The sequence below is a fragment of the Tympanuchus pallidicinctus genome, unplaced genomic scaffold (genome assembly GCF_026119805.1).
Source record: "Tympanuchus pallidicinctus isolate F22 unplaced genomic scaffold, pur_lepc_1.0 scaffold1, whole genome shotgun sequence".
NCBI classification, from domain to species: Eukaryota; Metazoa; Chordata; class Aves; order Galliformes; family Phasianidae; genus Tympanuchus; species Tympanuchus pallidicinctus.
Genome location: NW_026294618.1, coordinates 64622663 through 64636393, shown reverse-complemented (window position 1 = coordinate 64636393; position 13731 = coordinate 64622663). Strand labels below are relative to the sequence as shown.

Below are 13731 nucleotides of genomic sequence, written 5' to 3'. Positions count from 1 at the left end.
CTCTGGGACAACGTAAGCAACGTAGCAGTGACATCACTGAATACGTATCCACCTTAGGACACAATCATAGATTATAGCATTGTTTCTGTGACTAAATTGTACACAAAAACATGTGCTGTAGAAAGCCAGATAAAAGAGGGCCTTGGGGTGTGTTCGGGCAGCCATCATCCACCCTGCTCATTATGCAACTTGATGATGCTGCTTCATACTCCCAAATGTTTGTCTCCCATACAAATCTGCTATAGATGAGGTAGCCTAAAGCAACAGGAGTGTAAACACATCGGTATCACCCCATCCTAGGGCAAGAAGACTGCCCATACCAGTCTTTTCTTCAGCCCTCCATGCCAGGAAAAGGGGCAGCCCTTCTGCTGGACTGCAGCATTTGGGGATTGTCTGTACCTCCACTACTTGGTGGCTTCACAGCAGAGTCCATGGTGATGAGCTTGGTAGTAGTAGCTCAAATTACAGTACCTTAATGGCAAAGCTCAGTTCAAAGCAGAAGATGAGAGAGTCCTTAATTCCTCTCCAGTCGCTTCACCCCCACTGAAAGCCAGCTGCAGTGGTTCTGTGCTGAAATCATTGCTCCTCCATGTTGAAGTGAAGAACCTTAACCACAGCCCCCATAAATACTGCATGTTCATAGAGCTCTTGTTAACATCTCGTTCATACATCTCATTAAGAAACCAGGATGGAAAAAATACAAGACTTCAATCTTGGAGATAAAATAGTGGATTCCTTGAGATCAGAGTAAGATCTCCTTTGGGGGGCAGTTATAGAAGTTTATGACCCCCTCTCCCACACATGTACAATCTCATTCCAAGTCAGGATACTAGATTACATGCAGCATTTTCTCTGACAGCTCTTTTGTCTGGTTTGGAGCTTTTTTGGCTTTTTTTCCTTACACTTTATCAAGCTTTCTTTTTCCTCACTACCCATTTTCATCTTTTCTCTCTCAATTATTTTTCTTTCAGATTTTCTCTCTCTGTCCAAGAGGTGCAACTCTACTCAGTGGAGCATATCCTTTCCCAGACCTCCAAGATCAACTTAGTTAGCTGCAGGCTAGCTTTGAGACATGGGAAAAGTCAATATCAAGCAACGGGGTTTCCACCTTTTGGCAGTCCATGAAAGCAATGTACAATACATGTACTCATCTCCCTCACTATTTCCATGGCTGTTAGACTATTTTTACTATCTGGTTCCAAGAACAAATAGACATAAGTGTAGTTCTAGGAACTATAGAGCACTACAACCAGGGGGATCTGTACTCATCACAAGCACAGCAGCTGAAATAGCAGAGAAAGATAGAGATACAGGGAGAAATGGGAAAGTCCAAGTGAGAAAGAAAAAACAAAGCATGAAGGGAAAAGCAAAAAAGGAACAAAGAGGCACACACAGGAGAGGGAGAGAGCAGTGAGCACAACTGAGATAGCCCATGTTTATGGACCATATTTATATTTATTTTGAGCATGTATAAGCAAAAAGGTTAGAGCAGAGCAGGAAGACATCCTCTAACTTACAGCCAAAGACCATCCTCACATTCTGCTGCCTCAGTGCAGAGAGTGGGAATTCAGGTACCAAGGGCTGTTGAGAAACAGTGCACTCCAAGGCCTGGATGGCTGACTGCACCACAACAGCTGTACGCTGCACCTGTCATCTTCTGGAGAGCATGAGGTTCTAGGCATTCAGATACCCCTCTGATAAGAAGGGTCTGTGCCTCACTGACTTTAATGCTACTCAGGAAACAGCAAACACCTGCATCTCTCTAAGCACTGGAGACCAGTAGAGGAGCTGCACTATCTTCCTGTTCAGGTAAATATCCTATAATTTCAGAGTATGCTTGGAAGAACCTTGCTAATAACTTTAAATAACTGGATTTTTTTGGTCACAAGATAAGGAAGCCTGAGTTAAACAAGGGTTACCTCATATAGTGCAACAAGCAAGAATATTTCTAGAGATAAGAATGAAAGCTTCCCCCCCCCCCCCCCCCCCAAAAAAAAAAAAAAAAAAAAAAAAGTACCACACTGTTATCAGGCAGCTGTGAATTACTGCTTGCCTTCTTTCTCAGGCTATACTTGCCTCAAGTCCTGCCTGGAAAAAGTGGGGAAATGAGATCAGTTTTGCTTGTGGTGGTTTTTGTTGTTGTTGTTGTTGTTGTTGGGTGTTTTTTTTTGTGTGTGTTTGGATGGTTGGTTCGTTTGCTTGTTGTTGGTTTTTGGATGTGAACCCATAATTCTTCAACGCCTTCCTCTAATCTCCATCTTGTTGTTTTTGGAAGCTCACAGTGCTAACAGTCTATTTATAGTTGACTGGTTTTGTAGTTTATCTCTGCTATAACACTGTGTCCTTTGTTCTCACTTCACAACACAAACCAGAAGGAATCCTGTATGTCTGGGTTCTTACCTTCTATTTGATGAGCATGCTTTAATAATAGGAAGGACAAAGCCACTTCCATGTGGCTGTTTAACTGGGCATACACCCTCACTGTTCATGCTCCATCACCTAGCACACTACCCAAAATGGGCATTTTTTGTACGTATGAACCTACCACAGGTTATTTTAATTACTTTCAGTTGTTTTAAGGCTCATTTGCTTTGAAATGTCATTACATTTACTACACTAAATTACTATATTTCACCTTCTTTGGTTAATGCTTCTAAGCATTTAAGAATAATTAAAAAAAAAAAAAAAGCACAAATATGTAAATAGATGATGTGAAGACCCACAGCAGGACTGATTCAACAAACATTTGAAAATCAAGGCAGAAAGGGAACAGCTATTGAGATCCTGAAATTCTGAGCAAGCAGATGAGCTGAAACAAAGGTCAGTTCAAGCCCAGTATTCCTCAGAAATTGCAGCATTCATATTCATTTTCCTGTGAAACAAACCATGCAGTGACTGGGTGCAAAGTTTGTCACTTGTGTCTTTGGGACTAGACAAGATAATACAGTGTGAGTCTGGGGCAACAAAGTGATACAGGAAACCACCAAGACCAAACAAAGGGTAGTAGGTAACCCAGCTTCACACTGGGAAGCAGGGAGGGGACCCCTACAAGGCAGTACCAACAGCTGCTGTGTCCCTGCGGAGATGCCTACAAAAGCTCTGTGGGGCAGCTGGCATTCTTGGCCCCACCTATTTGTGCGTCTACACTGAGCTGAGGAGATGGCAAGGACCAGCTTCAGCAAACAGGCTTTTACTGGATTAACTGTCAGATCCTTGAAACAGAGATTTCGGAGGCTCATCCAGACATGAGCTTCATTAAAAGATTATTTAGAGGATTATTCCATACAGTATTTTTAGTTCAGTAGTTTAGTATTTTCATATGCTATTTTTTCTTCCCGTAGCTGAGGTGAAGTAGAAGAGGTCAACTTCGGTTTTGTTTAATACATAAAACAGCAGTGTTGCCATGTCATCTCCACATAAGCATCAGCAGCATAGCTTCTGGCACCATCCCAACCACTCAACTTCCAAATACCCAGCTGCACACAGCACCAATCCATGCTGGGCCCACACAGCTGCTAATATTTCAGCAGGGAGTTAGCAGCTCAAAGGAGTTGCTGACCCAGGCACAAAACACAGAGGCTACCATACCACAGATACCAAATAACTGCAAAAACCAGCAGAACCGGGGATGGCAGGTTAGGCTCAAATGGGAAAGTCTGTGAGGAGATGAGGATGGTGGGGAAAAACAACTGGTCTGTGGCAAGGGAGCTGCCGTCCCAGAAAGCATTCAGGATCTCCCTGTCTGCTGCTGCACAGCCTGTGACACAGTGTCTTAAGTTCACCTGGTGGAGGTAGGTGGACAGCAGCCTGCTTCCTCTGCACTGCTCACCTTTCCCAGAGGAATGCTGTGTGTTTGTGCAAGCCTTAGACTGAGGATTCAGAGAGGCTGCACTGATGGCTGCAGTCACAACTGGCCCAGTGACATGGCTGCTCCCAAGGGGCAGCTGGGGTGATAGCCTGCACATGGAGTCCTGATGCAAGATGAGGCCTGAGGTAAAGGTCACTGGCTAGAAAAAAATTGATTATAAGGCAGTGCTGGAAGAAGAAGCAACAATACATGGCACCAAACTCAAATGGGAACGTGACGCACAAGCACTGTGACCTCAGAACCAAGGAGGAAAAGAGGCTGAACAGGAATAGACCACAAAATCTTCACCACAGCACACTCTGAGCTTACTGGGAGACATGAGAATGGGAGTTTGCATCACCAGATGCCACCATAGCGTCACCGCAGTGCTCCGGGTATGGCACAGGAAATTGTTTTTCTATTGAATTCTCTGTAACTGGAAACCCCAAGATAACCACAGTAAACCAGAAGTTTAAACAATGTTCTTGTGTGTTACCATCTGACTTAACAGTTGCCACCTGTAAATAAGAGCACATACAAGTCTTACAGGATGTTCTAGGTAAAATCAGAGTTTAGGAGGCTGACATGTATTTCTCCCTACTGGGTAGCTGTCATATTTGATTTGAGCTGGGTTCAGATTTGTGGCCTCATGGTAGCATGGTACAGCCCTACAGAGGACCAGCATGGAAGGACAGTTGTGCTGAGGTTTGCACACCCTACTCTGTCCAAATTCCAAATTGAAGAAGATGCTGTCACCTGCCTGGCACATTCCTTGACAGATGTATTTCTATCCACTATTCCTCTTGTGTCTTCAGAATTCAAGGAAACATTTCTCAGTGACTTCAACCACGTGTATAAACTTGCATGGTTTGTCCAGAAAGTACTGAAGAGACTTTCTGGTGAAGTTCCTCATGGTCTACTGGCTTGGGTATCTCCTGTCATCCTGGGGCTGGCAATGAGACCCATGTAAAAGCAGAAATCTGGCATACACCCTATATCATGTGCACTAATTCAACAGAAGCACGTGTTTATTTAAAGGCAATTAATGTCAGCGTTGTGTACTGTGCAAGCTGGGAACTAGTGCTGGCATTATTGGAGTGTTCAATTCTGCTGCAGGTCACAGTAAAGACTTATCCAGAGATCAGGTAGAAAAGTTGAGATCCCAGCATCTTCTGCTGCATTCAAGGATCAGGTGCAGTTAAATGTTGACATTGCTGCAATGTAGTTATGACCTGGTCTGAAAAAGCCTGCAAAAGCACATACTTTATCTCTGTGACTAGTTGGTAAGCTGGATGCTCCCCACTGTCCTAACTCACTGTCCTGCTACCAACTTCTACTCTCAGGGACTCATAAAAATGAAACTGAGGCTCTGAATTTCCTGGTACAGTCACAGTCCAATTACTCTTACGTGTCATCCTCATGGGAGCAGCCCAGTAACTGACAAGTCACTGGAATCCTGCATTAAATGGATGTCTTGCTCAATAGGACTGTCACAACACGCATTTTATGAGGTCATTCAGTCCAAGTTACTTTTCTGCAGAACAACCTGTGCACTGCAAAACTGTCTGCGCTGCTGGTTCCACCACCTCAGCCTGGGGAAACCACCATGGGTCCAGAGGGATGTACTGTTCTTCTGCTGTCACTTAAACTAATGTGCATGACTTGGCACCTCCGCTCCATTTACTGAAAGAGGGCCTTCCACTGGGAGCTCTCCCAGCTGCAGCTATCCAGTTCCTCATACCTCAAAAGCAGACACACTCCAGCCCCATAGTAACTCTATGCTGGATTTATGGTACACTCGAGCCAAGTCCAATGATCGCACTCCCTTTGATGTAAATTGGCTGGGGTTTCCCATGGCTGATCACTTCAGAAGCTCAGGTATCTCACAAGCTGTTCATTCAAGAAGGCAACCAGCCCTACAGATGCTCAGGGGTACCAATATGATCTCACTGAAGCTCATGGGTAGTTTCTTCCCACCTACCACCACCCTGAAGGGGATGTCTAATGATGACCAGCATCTACCCACTGCCTTGCTTCTTTCACCAGAGGCAGTAACTGAGGCACCTGATCAGTCAGAAGGGCAGCCTCTAAGCCTGCTGGGCAGCACAGCAGTACTAGTGGCCACTGGGGAAGACTCAATCAAAAAACATCTGTCTCAGATTCCTAAGTCATATTCCATACATAATGTTTGGCTTCAATGCTGCCTGCTAGCAAGCTTCCTTGCCTTTCATTGTGGACAACCTTCCATTCTCAGCCCAGACTCTTTAGTCTAGTCAGTCACACTGAAGTTACAGAGCCCTGGGGATGAAGGGAAGGAAGGCTGTCCACGTTCATAGAACCATAGAATGAATCATAGAATGGCCTGGGTTGAAAAGGACCATAATGACCATATAGTTTCAATCCCCCTGTCAAGGGCAGAGTTGCCAACCACCAGACCAGGCTGCCCAGAGCCAAATCCAGCCAGGTTTTTTGGTTTGTTTTTTGTTTTTGTTTTGGTTCTTTTTGAAGCTGTCCATAAACGTGTCAATTCCACCAATCATTTGCTATAAAAAGTTCAATGTCTCATCTTTGGTGCTTGTTTAACTATAATTCTGTACATATATATACAAAACCACACAAGGATAGCTGCTAGATTCTTCCAATCCTTGTCCTTTTGCAGTTAAGTTAAAAAATATTTTAAAAACAGAGTCTGGATTTACAAATAGTGCAGAAAATGCAAAAACAAAGAAGACGGTGCCTTCTCTGATTGTCATAGTCCTAACAGAAATTTTTTGTGCTGTCATTATCCCTCCAATAACTGCTACTACTGAACCAATACAAGGCTGAAATACAATTCACGATAGATCTGTAGCATTCAGCTGAATCATTCTTTATATAGGTGTGTCCATTTTGGCATTAAGCTCCTTGGCAGCTTTCTTTATCCTTCTAGATGCTGTGAGATTACATTTGCATTATCTCATGTGTAGTTGCAATAGGATTTGTGGCACCAACATGTATTATTATCTCCCAGAAGTGCAGATGGACATCTAAATATTCATTAAACCAAACTAAAAGACACCAAAACCCAAAAACTAAAGCTAAGGTATGGAAATGAAAGAGTGTGATCTCTCAACTTCTCTAGTAGAGAAGACTTACGAGCACCATCCATAAGAGGTAGTGTTGGAAACGTAGTCCTCTGCTGGGGCAGCACCTGTATGGTGCCAGAGGCAGCAGACCCAAGCTGAGCATCTGGTCAAACTGCTTTCATAGCAGCCACCTTAAAAGCAGGGCTGTTAGAAATGCAGAAAATCAGGTCTCAGAGTGTTATGCCACATTTTATCCTAATAGGACTGGCTTGAGGCAGTCCACCACTCCAGGTACTTGTATATTGTTGCCTCAAGGATCTCATGGGATTTCATCTGGATGCCCAGGACAAGGGCTGCAGGAACAGTCAGTAGGATCTGCCGCAGGTTGAAACAGAACAAGATGAGTTTAGGGTCTCCAAGGAGGACAAATCAGTCTTGAAGGACAACAGCAGCATCTTCCCATGCTCCCCTGATCCTCTCCATCTTTCTGGGGTTGGGGTATTTTGCTCCAGAGCAGTCTTGTCTTGTGATTCTGCAGTTCAGCCTCTCCTCCATGCACCCTCCTGTCTCTCAGAGAAGCAGCCTCTTCTTCACCCCCAGCAGGGCAAGTGCTGTCCCCACTCTACAGTGTGCAGAGTATGAACTGTAAAACAGATACTGCCTCAGCCCTTGCTGTGTACCTAAGAGTGCAGTTACCCAGCACATTGCCTCTAACAGCAGAGTTGGCGCAAGCTAAATTTCTCCCAGCAAAAACCTATGTTATGCTGCAGTCTCTACATGTCCACTCCATCCTCACTCATTTGTCAAGATCCTTGTGTAGGATCTAGCTTTGTAATATCTGTATTGTTTGCACTGCTGGTCTCATGCTGAGTTCCGTTCCCCTTAGAGCTGGTATCAGCAGTTCACATACACAAAGGAAATAAACCTGAAACTTAGAATGCAAGCCCTCTGGAACCAGGCTAGTAATTTTCCAAACATGAATGGCAGGTGATCAGGAGACTAAAGCTCAGCACCAGCATGCTTCCCAGCCATTCCCAGTGGCTGGATGTGATAGCAGAATGGGCTGAAATACAAGGATAGCTGCAAACAGCCCACACTGGCCCATATCCACATCAGGTACAACCTCACCTCTGTCTGAAAAGAGCCTCACCCTCCATGCAGCTCTTGGACAAGTTTTGTGAACTATATGGGTGGGTGGGCATGTGCAAAAGCTCAGATCGCCACTGAACAAAACCCATGTATTTTTCCTGAAGTGCGAAGCACACCCTTTAGACTCTGTACCAGTAGTTACCACCAGAAGTCTTTTCTCCCCATAGAAGTATGTTATCTCCACCCCCTCCGATAAGAGCAGCTGCCCATGTCCCAGGTGTGCTGCAGGGTGACCTTGCTGTCTCCTTGGTGAGCCAGAACAAAACAGCAGCACCCCCTGGCACAGGTGCTCAGCATGCTGAGGTGCTGTGGTGCAGCATGAGCATCCATCAACCCAGCCATGTGTGGCCTCTGTGCCCCAACACCAGTGGCAGAGTGATTCAGCCATGCTCCCACCCACTGCAAAAGCAGAAATGCAATGTTCAGAGGGCAAACTCCAGCTGCAGATCACACTGCATGCCACAGCAGAAGCTGAAGAGTGAGGACTGTGCACTGAGTTGTCATAAGCAGAGCTACTCCCAGGTTGCACAATACTGTGTGGTAATTAGTGATGAGAAAATGAGCTCATGTAGAGACTTGTGGATTTAGAGGCGGGTAATCCAAAGATAGAGGGGTTTTTTTTGCCAAATACAGTGTAATTATCATCTAAGAAAAATGTGTTAGTACTAAGTGAACCAACCATAAGGTACATTCTGTTTCTCTTTCTTTCAGTTATGTAATGCATTCTTTAGATGTAAATAAATACCAAGAACAAACACTGGTTTCTTCAAATAACTTAGCCTAAAAACAGAGGTGCGTAGGCTCCCTCTATAGTCAGCTCTTGGCTTTTAGATACCTAGTTCTCACCTCTGGGTCTGAAAACCTGAGATCCTGTGACGGAAAACACTGGTGAGTTATGATACCTGGGCTACCCAAAATTTTTTTTTTTTTTTTTGCTTTTTTGCATTTTTGACCTACACCTTTCTCCCAAAAGGATTCACAACAGATCAGGTGCTGCGAGCAGTCAGCATGTCAGCATAGTCCCACTCTGAGCCCAGCACTTTATGTCTTAGTTAACTTGCCAGAAATGTCTTCATGTGTCAACACCTCATCCAGATGGCTGCTAACAGCTCTGGGTGCACAGTTCTTCTGTCAATCACCTTTGAAGGCTTCTACTATACACCTGTCCTTCTCTGTTGACTAGACAGGCATGGACAGCAGGCATGGACATCTAGCTCAGACTGTATGCTCAGCACTGACATGGCTGAAGTCAGCTGAGGTGAAGCCCTACTGAAAACTGAAGCTATGTGACAGCTGGGCTTGTCACTATAAGGAGAACATCTAACAAAGGGCTCTAAAATGATGAAGGGTCTGGAGCATCTCTCTTATGAAGAAAGGCTGAGGGACCTGGGCATATACAATCCAACAATGAGAAGGCTTGAGGTGATCTTATGAATGTCTACAAATATCTGTATGGAGAGTGTCAAGAGATTGAGGCCAGACTCATCTCAGTGGTGCCCAGCAATACGATGAGAGGAAACAGGCAAAAAACTGAAACACAGGAAGACTGAACATGAGGAAAATCTTCCATACTATGTAGGTGATGAAGCACTGTCACAGGTTTCTTAGAGAGGTTATGGTGTCGTCTTCTCTGGAGATATTCAAAACCCACCAGGATGCAATCCCAGATAATGTGCTCTAGGGGAACCTGCCTGAACAGGGGCTTAGGCTGGATCTCTTCCAACTTCAGCCATTCTGTCATTCTGTGACCCTGTCCTTTGCTCCATGTTCCAACCTCTCTCTACCAGTGGCTCCCAGCCATGTGGTCTGGTCCCTTCCCTTGTACTGACTCTGCCCCTCCTCAGCCCTTCGCTAAGCCCCTATGTCTGACTACTGCAAGATAAAACTATCCCAATAGTTACTAGGATCAGCATTTACCTAATCAGTGATCTGGTTTTGTTCATGATGTACAGGACTAACAAGTGCCAGAGCTGGTCAGTGGAAAAGGAATAGGAAGTGAGACCTTCCCACTAAGAAGTCTGAGTGGCTCTGACTGTCTCATCTACCTCCTCCCTAATGCATAAGCAATGAACCCCAGTGGCAACATGGCTCATTGCTTGTTTGAATGCAGTGATTCTCAAAGATACTCCTGTGAATATAGTATATCTTCCTTAAATCTGATCCTTAGATCAGTACTTGATTCTGGCTCGTAGCATCACCTGTAAAGATCCCTGTTAAATGCTTATCTCCTAACAGGAAACAGAGTTGCAATAAAACTACATACAGCAAAGCACTAACCGAAAGCACAACTAAGTGATGTGGATAAAAGAATGACTCACCAGAAGGAATTCAACACAGCGATGCTTGCATATAGGTGAGCACCAGAGCAGGCACCTTAGTGGAAATGACTGTCTAAGGCATCTTTAATAAGTCATTTTAGCCTGAATTCTCAAAGACCTGAAGGCTAACCTCTCTAGAATGCCTGTTAAATCCTTCTATTTCAGTTTTGATCTTCAGGAGTGAGAAGATGCTTTCAGTTCTTTGATTGTCAGGGCTATTGTTTGACAGCATATATGCTATAATTATACATTACTATTGTGGATTAATTAGACCTGGCTTGCATCTGTATCCAATTTTTTAGAGCAGAATTTTAGGCTTTGTTTCATTCCTATTTCACTCAGCCCTGCAAGCATACATCTAAAGTCAGGAGGGTCAGAGTACAGGAACACATCTTTTGGAAGGAGGACATCTGTATAGTAGGGCACGGTAATGTTTCACTGCTGTAAACTGACGAGATTACTGATTATATGCAGAAAACCTGCCAGAGCTGATGCTTTGCTTTATGGACTGTAGGGCAATATGGTTCTTCTGCAGGGCAATATGGTTCTTTTGCCAGATATTCTTTGCAGAGAGAACAGCTCCAGCTTTGTTTACTTTGATCCCCAGCTGCTGTTACACATTATACACTGATTAACATTGTACTGCATTTGCACTAACAAATAAAATGAGCAGAGGCCATTTTTGTTGCTGGAGGCATGTAGCATGGTATGGCTTACATCTGAATGCATCATCCTGAAACAGGGTGATCTTTTCCATCCTGGCCACTAGTAGCAGGTTTTGGCCTGTGTCACTGCTCCAAACACATCTGGGCATTGTGAAGACCACGGTAATGAGAACAAGGGAAAGCAGAATGAGGTGGTAAAGATTAAGCAGTGTGGGTGTGGAACAGTGCTTTAGGCCAAATAGAGCCTTGTTTAGGTTCTCAATACAGATGTCACACTGGTAAGCTATCGTGCTGTATGTTCATTTGCACTCAGATCTACCAACAGAACTGCATACATGCTTGCTCTCTACTCCATCCCCCTCAAAAGTGAAAAAAACTCATCTGCAAAACTTCTTAAAGTGATCAAACAAACACACTCTGATGTGCTAAAATGACAGAAGTCATATGTCAATGAAATTTCCATTCCCTCGTGTTGGTGGAATGGACTAGCCAAGGCATGCCCTGCTCCATCTCCTCAACTGGAAGCCCTTGTCCCACCAGCTCAGACACCAATACGTACACTGAGCCCTGCTGAGCTATCACATGAATTGTCCAACAGGATGGAGGATGGAGTTCAACAGGCTGAGGTGTGCCTCAGCCAGGGAACAAGGCTGGATGCAATGGCTGTTCTTCTCTGGAGTTACTTTCCAAAACAGTTACTGAAGAACCGGAATGTGAGGAGGATGTTCACACAACGTTCATTAGGGAAAACCCCTCTGTTCCCCTATGGCTGGTGTCACCAGTCTTAGGGAGTCTTGCTAAGATATTTGAGGGCAGCTCGATAGAAGAATCCTCCAGGTGCCATGCAATATCTAAAACTAGCTTACTGGCAATACAAGAGAATTTCTAAGTGCCACTAGAGGTTTTCCAAGAGAAGGAACACTAGTATACCTTACAAATGGAGACAACCCTCTGCCAGCAAAACTGGCAGATGAACCCAGTAACTATATCAGTCTTCCTCCAGGATGAAACTAAACCTGGCAGAATCAGAAAAGGGAGTAAACACACCTTTGGGATGCTTTATGCACTTTTGTTGCAATTAATTGGGTTTTTGCTGGCCCAAATTTTAGCTGAGAACAGATGTGTCAAATACATGCACTGAGAAGCTGTGTGTGTGCAGCTGGGAGTACAGTTTAAGGGCTTGTGCACTGAGGTCCTTTCCCTCTGACCTGAAGCATTCACAAGGGAAATAGCCTGTTCCCTGCTTCTGATGTAAAACAGAATTAAACACAGATAGGTGAACAGTTAAGTTGTAAATGGTCAAAGGTTTGTGCTTTTCTTAGCTGTAAAAGATGTTTATTGCAAAGTAGCAATCCCATTTGGGATTCTTGACAATTTCCAGGTATGATTTCACTGCAACTCAGCAGGACTTGTTATTAATAGCCCTACAAAATATCACATTACTTATCACCTCTGTTTACCTCCAAAGTTCATCATTTAGTTTTGTGCTTCATAAACCTGAGAGGTCACTGAGTGCTCCTGGGAGAGACATTAACTCAGTGACACCAACCTGCCCAGGGATTCCCTCCAGAAGTACTAGACAAGCTGCAAAGTGGTTTCATTTTGACTAGAAAAGAGGAACAACAAAACCTGTTTTCAGAACATTCACCAGTAGAAATATGCTTTAAATGGCCGAAGCCTTTGCCCACAGAAGTTTTTGTCCAAATCCACACTTCTGATGCTCAGATGCAGTGCCCTGAATCTCTTCCAGTTCTCCATCATTACTTACATTCCTTAACACAAGCTAGTTGTTTACAGGGGAACCATATGGGGAACATCATGAAAGCACCTTATGTAACTGCAGTTATGAGAACATGAAAGAAATCATCCCACGCAAAGAGATTGAAGATGCCTCCATCTCCTAAGCACACATTTGCCCATTAACACTATCTAATAAATCCACATAAAACAGCTGGAACGTGTTTGACAGATGAGGCTGCAGCTTGGAACAGCCTCCTCCTACTCATTCCCAGGGGCACAGGACAAGGAAGGGCCAGTGCTGTGTCCTGGGGACACTCACCGACCCTCAATTCTTTCCTTGCTCCTTGTGATAAAGCAGTCACCTGTGAACCATGGCAAGCTTGGTCTGGGTACCTATAATTAAGAAATGCCCATCTGTACTTGTGGTGTCTTGTCTGCTTCCTATGTGGGATACAGTGCTATTCTTTAGTTCTTGAGATCCTAATAGAAGTCTGCTCTGTTGTGCCTTCTTGGAGTTGTCCTTTTCCATGACCCCAAAGTAGCAAACAAGCTGTTATCTATATTCAGGATAATTCTGATAATAAGGCCCTCCAGTCACACACATACAGGGGAGAGAATAACAGTACTTTCATAATAGTTTTGCCCTCAGTTAACTTTAAAGCACTGGGAAAAGGAATTATTGTCTATCCCGTACTTTATGCTGACAGACTGTCAATGACAAGAAAGGACTGTCTGGGAATATGAAGGTTGTGGGCAGCTTTGAATGCAGCAACCACGAGATAGTGGAGCTCAGGATCTTACATGGAAGAAACAAGGCAATAAGTGGAATTGCAATCCTAGACTTCAGGAGAGCCAACTTTGACATCTTCAAGGACCTACTTGCAGGTATCCCATGGGTTACAGCATTGGAAGGTAAGGGGGTCCAAGAGAATTGGTTAATATTCCAG

General features: G+C 44.3%; 1 protein-coding gene across 2 annotated transcripts in view; it reads left to right on the top strand.

Annotated features, from left to right (window-relative positions):
* LOC128080935 (solute carrier family 22 member 2-like) overlaps positions 1-13731 on the top strand; it is a 29906-nt gene that overhangs the window by 2493 nt on the left and 13682 nt on the right. For both annotated transcript variants that reach the window (XM_052683774.1, XM_052683755.1), the window contains exons 2-3: positions 972-1809; positions 13492-13696. The gene's annotated coding sequence lies outside the window, so the exon portion shown is untranslated. The remainder of the gene's footprint in view (positions 1-971; positions 1810-13491; positions 13697-13731) is intronic.